Source organism: Oncorhynchus gorbuscha, linkage group LG05, assembly GCF_021184085.1.
Source record: "Oncorhynchus gorbuscha isolate QuinsamMale2020 ecotype Even-year linkage group LG05, OgorEven_v1.0, whole genome shotgun sequence".
Taxonomy (NCBI): domain Eukaryota; kingdom Metazoa; phylum Chordata; class Actinopteri; order Salmoniformes; family Salmonidae; genus Oncorhynchus; species Oncorhynchus gorbuscha.
The window spans coordinates 77,394,907-77,408,452 of record NC_060177.1 but is presented as its reverse complement, the minus strand read 5'-3'; the positions used below and the strand labels follow the sequence as shown (position 1 = coordinate 77,408,452).

The 13,546-nt window shown below is 41.9% G+C and overlaps 1 long non-coding RNA gene across 1 annotated transcript in view; it reads left to right on the top strand.

Moving 5' to 3' along the window:
• LOC124036526 overlaps positions 1–7,899 on the top strand; it is a 75,108-nt gene extending 67,209 nt beyond the window's left edge. The window contains exon 4 of the long non-coding RNA XR_006838925.1: positions 7,811–7,899. This is a non-coding gene — a long non-coding RNA (uncharacterized LOC124036526). The remainder of the gene's footprint in view (positions 1–7,810) is intronic.
• The last annotated feature ends 5,647 nt before the right edge of the window (positions 7,900–13,546 follow it).

The following is a 13,546-nucleotide window of genomic DNA, read 5'->3' as shown; positions in this document are numbered from 1 at the left end:
GTTGCTCGGGCATCGAATGACCTATCGAGCTGAAACTCGGGATTCCAGGTCGCCTCATAGGCCTACACATAATGTCAGAACTGGACGCAGCTGAATGTAACTACGTGTTTTATGTTTTTATTATGGTTTCAACTGAAGACTCTGTGAATTATGGGCCTGCTCTGAAATATGTGATAGTTGGCTTCTAAACAAGTTGGAAAAAGTGGGTTTGGTGTCAGATGATATCAGTTTTGTGTCAGAATGATATCTAATTGACTGATGGACGGTGACTTGCTTGCTGACTTTTGTACATTTGCAATATGTTTAAACAGTGATGAACCATCACCAAAATGATAGACTGAATGAAATCAACAATAAAAATTGCATCCCCATAGTCTCTAGGCCGTGCCGAGTTCAACGAGTTCCCCCGTTTGACCGTAGCTCGCTCTGAGTGCAGCGACCGTGAAATAAAAGAAGTCCCAAAATGAATCCTTTCCCTAAATTTCAGGTGCTTTTGGGGGACAGTGGTGGAACCGTTAGGGTTAGAAGGACAATCCAACCACAGGAATGTTCTTAAAGTCCTCCCAATCTGTGCAAGCCTAACCTTGACCGTGTGGCATTGACCCTTAACAGTGAAAACAGGGTTTTTTCATCTCACAGATTACAATGACATCTCTCCCCATAGGAATAAAGGTGCCCGTCTGCTAAATGACTTAAATGTAAATGTCTTAAATGGAATACATTGCCTGCTCCCCTAAATTCAACCTGAAGCCTATGTGGGTTATGAATGCCTTATGAACCTGTCTTTGATGACAATTCATCAGGCCACTATGAGGTCTACCTGTGTTGATTCTAAGCTTCCTGGATCAACCAGAAGTGATTAAATTCACCCTAAATGTGTTTTGATATACCAAACCTGCAGTTTGTGAAACTCACTGCATTCAACTCTGCGTAGATCAGTCAATTCTTAACGTAAAGACTTTAAACTCGGGATTCTGTAAGAGGATACCCCAATCAGGATATATGTTTTCTTTTAGCTTCCTGTGTCAACCGGAAGTGCCTTAAATTGGGGTCAGAGTGGCTGTTTCGAAGGGTTAAAAAGGTCAGATGTTTCCAAAACTTCATATGTGTTTACGCAACTCTTATGAACTGTAAATCAGTCATTTCTCCCAACAGATGTCAATGAAAAAACTCTCTCTCACACACACACAGCAAGGATGGAGTCACACAGTGCGGGGCTTAAAGACACACGAAGCCTGCAATGGCATTGCCATAATCTCTCGGGATTAAGAATTTGGGATTTGGGGTTGACTCAGCTAGGCCTACACATAATGTTAGAACTGGACCCGCAGCTAGAACGTAACTATGTGTTTTATGTTTTTATTATGGTTTAGACGCTGTGAATTTTGGGCCTGCTCTGAAATATGTGATATTTGGCTTCTAAACGAGTTGTAAAAAGTGGGTGTGGTGTCATCTTGTATCAGTTTGGTGTCAGAATGATATCTAATTGACTGATGGACGGTGACTTGCTGGCTGAATTTTGTCCATTTGTCATATGTTTAAACAGTGATAGACCATCACCAAATTGACATTCTGAAATCAACACCAAAGAGCGATGGAGAGGAACCAGAATCACTGCCCGGCCATCCAGAGTTCATCGGGCCAGTCAATTTCGCATTCCTGCAGTTTTTCTGAGAATGTCAAATTCGTGATGGTAAATGCCCATTGAAACATATTGCAAATGGACAGCCGAGCATCTGGTGATTGGAACGGGTTACCAGGAGCACATTTAAAAAAAAAAATGTTTTAATGCCTTTAGGGGGGTCCATGGTGAGGAACCACTATCACTGCCCGGCCATCCCGAGTTCATCGGGCCAGTCAATTTTGAGCATGTCAAATTCGTGATGGAAAATGCCTATTGAAACATACTGCAAATGGACAGTACATTTGCAATAAGATTCAACAGTGAAAAAACATATTCAAATGGACATGATGAAATCCACACAATGAGCAATGGAGAGGAACCAATATTACTGCTTGGCCATCCCGAGTTCATCGGGCCAGTCAATTTTGCATTTCTGCATTATTTTTGAGCATGTCAAATTTGTGATGGTAAATGCCCACAGCCGTGCACCTGGTGATTGGAATGGGTTAACAGGAGCACATTTGAATTTTATTTATATTTTTATGCCTTTAGGGCATGAGTCCCAGTTCTCCCTCATCATACATGACAAATAGACCATCGAGGTTGATTCATGGCTTAACATAGTGCTATATATCATTTGTGCAGTATAAATACCATTTGGACATGGTTCACTGACTTTTGGGTTTGGAATCTGACGTCCTATGGCGTGTACATGGCAAATGGACATAACATCCTGATTTGGTACTTTCAATACTTACATTTTGCATTTGGACATTTCTTATGGCATTTGGCAATAGTTCACTGACTTTTGACTTTGACTTTTGACTTCCTATGAAATCATATTGCAAATGGACAAAACATATGCCTTATAGACCATTTAAAAAATATGACAATAAAATATGACAAAAGTATGTTCATACAGTTCTTATACATATATAATTGACAAAAGAATCGAAAGATTTTTGAAAGACGGTCTAGAAAGCACTTTTTTAAGGGGTGCTAGAAAAAAAAATCACGTGTTCAAAATTTGACCCTTGGTTCTTGACTTGATGGCATTTGCAATATGAACATTTACCGTGGCGCGCGCTCGCCATCTATTGGAATTTTGCTGTGTGACACTTGGCATTTGCAATAAGATTTGAATGAAACAACGTCTATTTGAGTGGTATTGTACATCGTGTATATGTTTTGTACGGTGCCAATAAGTTTCCATTCATTTTTGTCAATTTCAGGGGGGTATTCCCTTACTGTTATAAGGGATGTGGTTTACATCTGGTTGATAAGATAGATAGACTCCTGTTATGAGGGATGTGGTATTACACCTGCTTGCTAAGATAGCCTCCTGCTATAAGGGATGCGGCATTACACTTGGTTGCTAAGATAGATGGCCTCCTGTTATAACTGATGTTTGTTTTTATTTATTTTTAATTTCACCTTTATTTAACCAGGTAGGCTAGTTGAGAACAAGTTCTCATTTACAACTGCGACCTGGCCACAATCAACACCACAGAGTTACACATGGAATCAACAAACATACAGTCCATAACACAATAGAAAAGTATATATACAGTATGTGCAAATGATAAGGGAGGTAAGGCAATAAATTGTGGTCCTTCTGTAGCTCAGTTTGTAGAGCATGGCGCTTGTAACGCCAGGGTAGTGGGTTCGATCCCCGGGACCACCCATATCTAGAATGTATGCACACATGACTGTAAGTCGCTTTGGATAAAAGCGTCTGCTAAATGGCATATATTATTATAAATAGGCCATAGTGGCAAAATAATTACAATTTGGCAATTAAACACTGGAGTGATAGATGTGCAGAAGATGAATGTGCAAGTAGAGATACTGGGGTGCAGATGGGCTATGTACAGGTGTCGTGATCTGTGAGCTGCTCTTTCAGCTGGTGCTTAAAGTTAGTGAGGGAGATATGAGTCTCCAGCTTTAGTGATTCTTCAAATTCGTTCCAGTCAATGGCAGCAGTGAACTGTAAGGAAAGGCGACCAAAGGAAGAATTGACTTTGGGGGTGACCAGTGAAATATACCTGCTGGATCGGATGCTACGGGTGGGTGCTGCTATGGTGACCAGTGAGCTGAGATAAGCTGTAGCTTTACCTAGCAAAGACTTATAGATGACCTGGAGCCAGTGGACTTTGGTGACAGTGATAGACTGAATCCAATTTGCTGAGTAGAGTGTTGGAGGCTATTTGGGAAATGACATCGCCAGTGCAGTGGCAACTGGGAGGAGGTGCTCTTGTTCTCCATGGACTTTACAGTGTCCCAGAACTTTTTGGAATTTGTGGTACAGGACGCAAATTTATGTTTGAAAAAGCTAGCCTTTGCTTTCCTAACTGCCTGTATATATTGGTTCCTAACTTCCCTGAAAAGTTGCATATCGCGGGGGCTATATAGCACTTTTAAAGAATAATCAGGCATCCTCTACTGGCAGAATGAGGTCAATATCCTTCCAGGATACCCGGGCCAGGTCGATTAGAAAGGCCTGCTCGCTGAAGTGTTTTAGGGAGCGTTTGACAGTGATGAGGGGTGGTCGTTTCACAGTAGACCCATTACGGACACAGGAAGTGATTGCTGAGTTCCTGGTTGAAGACAGCAGAGGTGTATTTGGAGGGCAGGTTGGTTAGGATGATATGAGGATGCCTGTGTTTATGGATTTGGGCTTGTACCTGGCAGGTTCATTGATCATTTGTGTGAGATTGAGGGCATCAAGCATAGATTGTAGGATGGCTGGTGTGTTAAGCATGTCCCCTTTTAGGTCACCTAACAGCACGTGCTCTGAAGATAGATGGGGGGCAATCAATTCACATATGGTGTCCAGGGCACAGCTGGCAGAAGGTGGTCTGTAGCAAGCGGCAATGGTGAGGGACTTGTTTCTGGAAAGGTGGATTTTTAAAAGTAGAAGCTCAAATTGTTTGGGCACAGACCTGGATAGTAAGACAGAACTCTGCAGGTTATCTCTGCAGTAGATTGCAACTCCGCCCTCTTTGGCAGTTCTATCTTGTCGGAAAAGTTATAGTTAGGGATGGAAATGTCCGGGTTTTTGGTGGCATTCCTAAGCCAGGATTCAGACACGGCTACAGAGTGTGCTAAAGCAGTGAATAAAACAAACTTTAGGAGGAGGCTTCTAATGTTAACATGCATGAAACCAAGGCTTTTACGGTTACAGAAGTCAGCAAATGAGAGTGCATGACGAATGGGAGTGGAGCTAGGCACTGCAGGCCTGGATTAACCTCTACATCACCAGAGGAACAGGGGAGGAGTAGGATAAGAGTACGGCTAAAGGCTATAAGAATTAGTCATATAGTATGTTCAGAACAGAGAGTAAAAGGAGCAGGTTTCTGGGCATGGTAGAATAGTTTCAAGACATAATGTACAGACAAAGGTATGGTAGGATGAGAGTACAGTGGAGGTAAACCTATGATGAGAGAGGTATCGTCTCTAGAGACACCATTTAAACCAGGAGAGGTCTCCTGTGTGGGAGGTGGGACAAAATGATTAGCTAAGGCATATTGAGCAGGGCTGCAGTGAAATAAGACAATAATCACTAACCAAAACAACAATGAACAAGGCATATTGACATTAGGGAGAGGCATGCATAGCGGAGTGATCATAGGGTCCAGTGAGTAGCTAGGCAGGCTGCAGACACGGCGATTCAGACAGTTAGTGAGCCGGGGCTGCAGGCTAGCAGAAGAGCCTTAGAGGGACGTCGTGACGGAAGAAGTCTGTTGTATCCCCCCCGTGCAGTAATGTCGGCAGACCAGTCGTGATGGATCAGCAGGGCTCTGTGTAGTAAAAGGATCCAGTCCAATTAGCAAAATATATATAGTAGCCCAAGAAATTGACTGATGGACCTCTTCAGCTAACAGTCCGGTATGCTCTAGACAGCTAGCGGGCCCCAGCTAGCAGGCGAGCAGATGGGCATTCAGGGGACGTCGCGACGGAGGAGCCTGTTGAAAAAACCCTTCGGGCGGATTACTTCGGTTGTCCAGTTGTGATGAACGGGGCTCCGTATCGGTTGTAAAAGGGGTCCAGGCCAATTGGCAAAATAGGTATTGTAGACCAAGGAGTGGCTGATGGACCTATTCAGATAGCTGGGAGATGGGCCTAGCATAGGTTAGCTCCAGGCTAAATGGTGCTTTTTGGGGGACAGAGACGTTAGCCAGGAGTAGCCACTCGGATAGCAGCTAGCTAGACTGTCAGGAGTTGTCCGGGCTAAAGGTTAGCTGATGACCGCTAGCAGTGGCTAGCCTGACTACTAGCTAGTAGCTAGTTAGCTGGCTAGCTTCTGTTGGGGGTTCCGGTTCTAAAGTAAAGATAATAGCAGATCCATACCACATTGGGTGAGGCGGATTGCAGGAGAGTATGTTGAAGTTGAGGTTAAGAATTGAAAAAAAAATATATATGCAAAGAAGAAACGATATGAAAAGATATTTACATGGGACAGGACAAGACGAAGACAAAGACGCCTGACTGCTACAACCATCTTGGATAAGTGATGTAGCATTACACCTGGTTGCTAGTGTGCTAATAAAGTTTCTGAGGTGTACTGTAGAACTAATGATAAATAGAAATGGAAAGAGATGGTAGAGAATTGGGAAATAAAGATGAGCGGAAAGATAGTGAATGATATGTCAGATGGCGGGATGTTGACAGACAGACAGAAAGTGAAGGAAATAAGAAGGGAGAGGGGTTAATGACAGAGGGAAGAGGGAAAAGAGTTAAGCGATAGAGAAGAAGGAGAGTGAAGAGAGAGATAGGCCATCTGAGGCCTAAATAAGCTCATGTTTATTTACGAGGCTCCAGAGGTAAAGGGTGCTTTCAGAGACACTGCTATCAATGGAGTGTTGCCCAGCTCTGTTTCTCACTGTTTTTCACGCCCCCAAACACAGGTGGAAGGGAAAACAGTGTGTGTGAGCGTGTGCGTGTGTTTGCACTCGTTTGTCTGTGCATACATCTGTGTGGGCGTGTGTGGAACATCAATCAAGACATGAGAAGAAAAATAATCCTCCTCAGTATTGCTGCTTCCATCGAGGAGAATGTATCATCTAGGAGAGAAAAAAACACCCTCTCCTCATTTAACTCACAGATCACTCCCATCACACACGCACACTCACACGCACGCACGCACACACACACACACACACACACACACACACACACACACACGCACATACGCACACATGCACGTGCACACACACACACACACACACACACACACACACACACACACACACACACACACACACACACACACACACACACACACACACACACACACACACACACACACACACACACACACACACGCACGCATACACACACACACACACAGACGCACGCACACACACACACACACACAGACGCACGCACACTCACACACACGCACGCACGCACACACACACACACACACAGACACACACACATACGCACGCACACATGCACGTGCACGCACACACACACACACACACACACACACACACACACACACACACACACACACACACACACACACACACACACACACACACACACACACACACACACACACACGCACGCATACACACACACACACACAGACGCACGCACACACACACACACACACAGACGCACGCACACACACACACACACAAACAAGATCTCACAGTTTGACTTCAGTATTTGACGTTTGTCCAGGGGAGCTAAACACTGGGAGCCGAAGCTCGCAGTTTATGCCCATCCTACATCTCCGTCTACAACACCCTAGCAAGCCTTCTTGATGACAATATCGCTCACCATTGCACCTAGTGGTCTGTTTTGAAAGCATCTCCCGACGTCTTGGGGACCTGAATGAACATTGAATATCGCCTTGGATCCGGAGTGACCTGGCTGCACACACACACACAGGGACACACATAGAGAGGATGAGGAGGGATGATGATGACAGGGACAGTCTCTGAGCTCTCTGGTGACCGTGGCAACAGAGCTGCCATTGATCCTCTGGGAAAAAGGCCAGGCCTTTTCTTACAGATACACACACACACACGGACAGACGGACGACAGAGAGAGAGAGAAAGATTGTTGGTCTAAAATGTTATAGATTTTATTGTTCTTAGTAAATTATTCTCCGTGTCAGACTATGACCCTCATGAGCTCTTCCATGTATCTGCATGCCTGTTTTTTTTCTTTCAGGTGAGGTATTGCTGGTGTGAGCTGCTGGTCAAACACAAATACTCTCAGGCTTATGGAGATGTGGAGCACTTCCTCATTCACCACTAGGTAACACACACACACGCACAAACGCACACACACTCACTTACATAACATGTAACGCTGACCCTTGTGCAAAAACATGTTGTGTGTGTTTCTGTATGTTCTATATGTATACTGTACATGTGTGTGTGTTTCTGTATGTTCTGTATGTATACTGTACATGTGTGTGTGTTTCTGTATGTTCTGTATGTATACTGTACATGTGTGTGTGTTTCTGTATGTTCTGTATGTATACTGTACATGTGTGTGTGTTTCTGTATGTTCTGTATGCATACTGTACATGTGTGTGTGTTTCTGTATGTTCTGTATGTATACTGTACATGTGTGTGCGTTTCTGTATGTTCTGTATGTATACTGTACATGTGTGTGCGTTTCTGTATGTTTTGTATGTATACTGTACATGTGTGTGCGTTTCTGTATGTTCTGTATGTATACTGTACATGTGTGAGCGTTTCTGTATGTTCTGTATGTATACTGTACATGTGTGTGCGTTTCTTTCTGTATGTTCTGTATGTATACTGTACATGTGTGTGCGTTTCTGTATGTTCTGTATGTATACTGTACATGTGTGTGCGTTTCTGTATGTTCTGTATGTATACTGTACATGTGTGTGCGTTTCTGTATGTTCTGTATGTATACTGTACATGTGTGTGCGTTTTTGTATGTTCTGTATGTATACTGTACATGTGTGTGCGTTTCTGTATGTTCTGTATGTATACTGTACATGTGTGTGCGTTTCTGTATGTTCTGTATGTATACTGTACATGTGTGTGCGTTTCTGTATGTTCTGTATGTATACTGTACATGTGTGTGCGTTTCTGTATGTTCTGTATGTATACTGTACATGTGTGTGCGTTTCTGTATGTTCTGTATGTATACTGTACATGTGTGTGCGTTTCTGTATGTTCTGTATGTATACTGTACATGTGTGTGCGTTTCTGTATGTTCTGTATGTATACTGTACATGTGTGTGCGTTTCTGTATGTTCTGTATGTATACTGTACATGTGTGTGTTTCTGTATGTTCTGTATGTATACTGTACACGTGTGTGTGTTTCTGTATGTTCTGTATGTATACTGTACACGTGTGTGTGTTTCTGTATGTTCTGTATGTATACTGTACACGTGTGTGTGTTTCTGTATGTTCTGTATGTACATGTGTGTGTGTTTCTGTACTGTACATGTACTGTACACGTGTGTGTGTTTCTGTATGTTCTGTATGTATACTGTACACGTGTGTGTGTTTCTGTATGTTCTGTATGTATACTGTACACGTGTGTGTGTTTCTGTATGTTCTGTATGTATACTGTACACGTGTGTGTGTTTCTGTATGTTCTGTATGTATACTGTACACGTGTGTGTGTTTTTGTATGTTCTGTATGTATACTGTACACGTGTGTGTGTTTTTGTATGTTCTGTATGTATACTGTACACGTGTGTGTGTTTCTGTATGTTCTGTATGTATACTGTACACGTGTGTGTGTTTCTGTATGTTCTGTATGTATACTGTACACGTGTGTGTGTTTCTGTATGTTCTGTATGTATACTGTACACGTGTGTGTGTTTCTGTATGTTCTGTATGTATACTGTACATGTGTGTGTGTTTCTGTATGTTCTGTATGTATACTGTACATGTGTGTGTGTGTTTCTGTATGTTCTGTATGTATACTGTACATGTGTGTGTGTGTTTCTGTATGTTCTGTATGTATACTGTACATGTGTGTGTGTTTCTGTATGTTCTGTATGTATACTGTACATGTGTGTGTGTTTCTGTATGTTCTGTATTTATACTGTACATGTGTGCGTGTTTCTGTATGTTCTGTATGTATACTGTACATGTGTGTGTGTTTCTGTATGTTCTGTATGTATACTGTACATGTGTGTGTGTTTCTGTATGTTCTGTATTTATACTGTACATGTGTGCGTGTTTCTGTATGTTCTGTATGTATACTGTACATGTGTGTGTGTTTCTGTATGTTCTGTATGTATACTGTACATGTGTGTGTGTTTCTGTATATTCTGTATGTATACTGTACATGTGTGTGTGTTTCTGTATGTTCTGTATGTATACTGTACATGTGTGTGTGTGTTTCTGTATGTTCTGTATGTATACTGTACATGTGTGTGTGTTTCTGTATTATCTGTATGTATACTGTACATATGTGTGTGTTTCTGTATGTTCTGTATGTATACTGTACATGTGTGTGTGTTTCTGTATGTTCTGTATGTATACTGTACATATGTGTGCGCATGTGTTCTCTCCAGGTCATGGGTGTTTATCTGTATGGGGAGCTGATGGTTCAAGAGGACTCTGGGCAGCAGGCTCTGGCCAGGCGCTATCCCTCATTGGTCCAGAATGAGAAGGACCAATCAGCTCGCAGAGTGGTGGAGGAGATAGTTGTATGAACTGGCACACAACTGGTACTGACCCGCCCAACTGAGCCTTCTCATAACTAATGGTACTATATGTTTCTGAACATTCTTATGTACCAAGTGATGATGGTACCTTTTCTATTATGTAAAAAACAGGCTGATGTGAGCTCATATTGCTCTGAAACTATTCTGTATGATCTCGTCAATACAGTAGATGGGCTGACATGTACTGCCTCTTCATTGCCATGTTTTCTCTAGTTCCTCTGCCGCGTTTAGATGTTTGTAATGGGTCTTGTTTCGTCATTTTGCTCTGAGAGTGATAATGTAAAAAAAAGTATTTGTGTTGGGTGTATTTCGCCCAGCCTGAAGTGACTTGGCCATCTCTCTCTCACACATTCCTCCTCAAGCTCTGTTAGTGTGTACGTACACTACCGTACACTAACGTTCAGAAGTTTGGGGTCACTGAGAAATGTCCTTGTTTTTTAAAGAAAAGCTCATTTTCGGTCCATTAAAATAACATCAAATTGATCAGAAATACAGTATACCATGGTTAATGTTGTAAATGACTATTGTAGCTGGAAACAGCTGATTTTAATGGAACACAACGTGCCATTGGAACACAGGAATGATGGCTGCTGATAATTGTCCTCTGTACGCCTATGTAGATATTCCATAACAAATCAGTTGTATACAGCTACCATAGTCATTTACAACATTAACATTAATGTCTACACTGTATTTCTGATCAATTTGATGTTATTTTAATGAACAAAAAATGTGCTTTTCTTTTAAAAGCAAGGACATTTCTACCTGACCCAAAACCTTTGAACGGTAGTGTATGTGTGTGTTAGTGTAAGCTCAGAACGCTGCCTTTTCCGTGGTTTCACAGGAGCGCTGTCAAGATGTGTTTGTCAGGGCAGGAATTTGGGAATGTGTTCCTCAAACAAACTGACAGCAGACGAGGAGAGGAGGAGAGAGAGTGAGCGTTTTCAGAGAGAGGGGGAAATGAGAGGACCTAGTCTGCGGTTAGCCCTGTGCGGCTTTTTAATGTGTTTACTCTGAAATTCCTGTGTATGTGTGTTGTGTTTGTGTGTGTTGTATGTATAACTGCACTGTCCCCCACTTGGAGGGAAGGTGGTCTCAGGCTTCTTATAACAGCAAGGGGTTTATTTGTTACCTCCCTCCCAGCAAGGGGAAGAGAAGAAAAATGTATGATTCAGAGAGTGAGAGAGAGAGTGAGAGTGAGAGTGAGAGAGAGAGAGAGAGAGAGAGAGAGAGAGAGAGAGAGGAGAGAGAGAGAGAGAGAGAGAGAGAGAGAGAGAGGACTCTGAAGGAGTAGATATTTTCATAGTGTGGGCAATAACAGGAACACTAGAACTAGGAAAGAGGGCCATTCAGACTATCTAGCGAGGTCAATCGTGAATTAAATCAGTTTTCGACGTCCATCCATTTCTGAGGACGGGAGATGATGTGGAAACCGGCCACTAGGGGCAACAGTGAGCGCTGTTAGATATTTTTTTATTTCTTATTTTTTTTATTTCACCTTTATTTAACCAGGTAGGCTAGTTGAGAACAAGTTCTCATTTGCAACTGCGACCTGGCCAAGATAAAGCATAGCAGTGTGAACAGATAACACAGAGTTACACATGGAGTAAACAATTAACAAGTCAATAACACAGTAGAAAAAAAGGGGAGTCTATATACATTGTGTGCAAAATGCATGAGGAGGTAGGCGAATAATTACAATTTTGCAGATTAACACTGGAGTGATAAATGATCAGATGGTCATGTACAGGTAGAGATATTGGTGTGCAAAAGAGCAGAAAAGTAAATAAATAAAAACAGTATGGGGATGAGGTAGGTAAAAATGGGTGGGCTATTTACCGATAGACTATGTACAGCTGCAGCGATCGGTTAGCTGCTCAGATAGCAGATGTTTGAAGTTGGTGAGGGAGATAAAAGTCTCCAACTTCAGCGATTTTTGAAATTCGTTCCAGTCACAGATAGATAGAAGAAGTTTTGGTTTTGATTGGGTGTTGTGGATGGGGATGGCTGTACCTATCTGTCTCTGGTGTCTAAGGTTGCTTGGTTCAATCCAGTGTCGTGTCTTTACTATCACTAAATGGAAGACTTTGTTTTGATCAAATATTCTCTGTAATTAGTATTATGTGATCAAACTGATTAATCATGTAACTGTAATTAACTAGGATGTCGGGGCACCAAGGAAAGTATTCAGATTACAAAGTTATAGTTTCCCAATATAACCTTTCAGATATTTTAATATCTGATCAATAGTCTTCTGATTAATGAATTATTTATTTATTTATTTATTTATTTTACCTCACGTTAGTCTCATTCCAAATGTCTGCACGAACCCAGTCTTCACTGTGAGTCATCCATACATCAATTGTCTTAAATCATTTATTTATTAACTAACTAAACAATCACAGAAGTGCACACACAAACACAGTAAATATGGTTACAAGAAATGATAGGAGAATGTGCCCTAGTGGGCTAAACCGGTATGGGGGCTTGTTAGACAAAAGGGGGAGTGGGGTTCACCGGAGATATCACTACAGAGTTAATCATTATAACAATTTAAATGCTAATCCTTTGCACATGAACGCTCACTCATTTGGGAACAATTGCAAACAATATATATATTGTCGTATTGATCGCTGTTGAAAAGTTAGTTTCTGTTGGAGTTTTCGTCCTCTCTCTCTTTCTCTCTCTCTCTCTCTCGCTGTGGTTTGGATGGATCGTTCAGAGTGACATTCATTTGTTTGGTTATAGAATGAATGTTTCGGCGGTTGTCATTCTTCGCGTTCAATGATACCGAATTCCTAGCTGCAGATTAGTAATTAATATCAAAGACTTGTTCTTATTCTGTTGGTATCAATCATCTAAGAGTTTCACCACGTGGTATGGTTAAAAGATTCAGCAATGGTCTGCAACCTTTGTCCTCCCGTGTTTGAGAGAAACATGGTCTACTGAGAATTTCTCAAAGTTGGGTTTTATTCGGAATTGCAGAAAAGGGTCTGTCCCAGGATGCCTGACCCTAACTGGGCTCATGGGCAGTCCTCTGATTTAGTTCAACTCAAAAGGGAACTGGAGTTTCCTTCATTAAACAGTCCAAAAATCACATTACACAATTTTACAAACAGTATCATCCTCACTCATTCGCCTTATACAACAATTAGATGTAAACCTCATATCTGAGGCTATTATATAAACAGTGTTATGGTAATGTGGCTACACATGAGCTTCTCCCATGAGCTTCTCC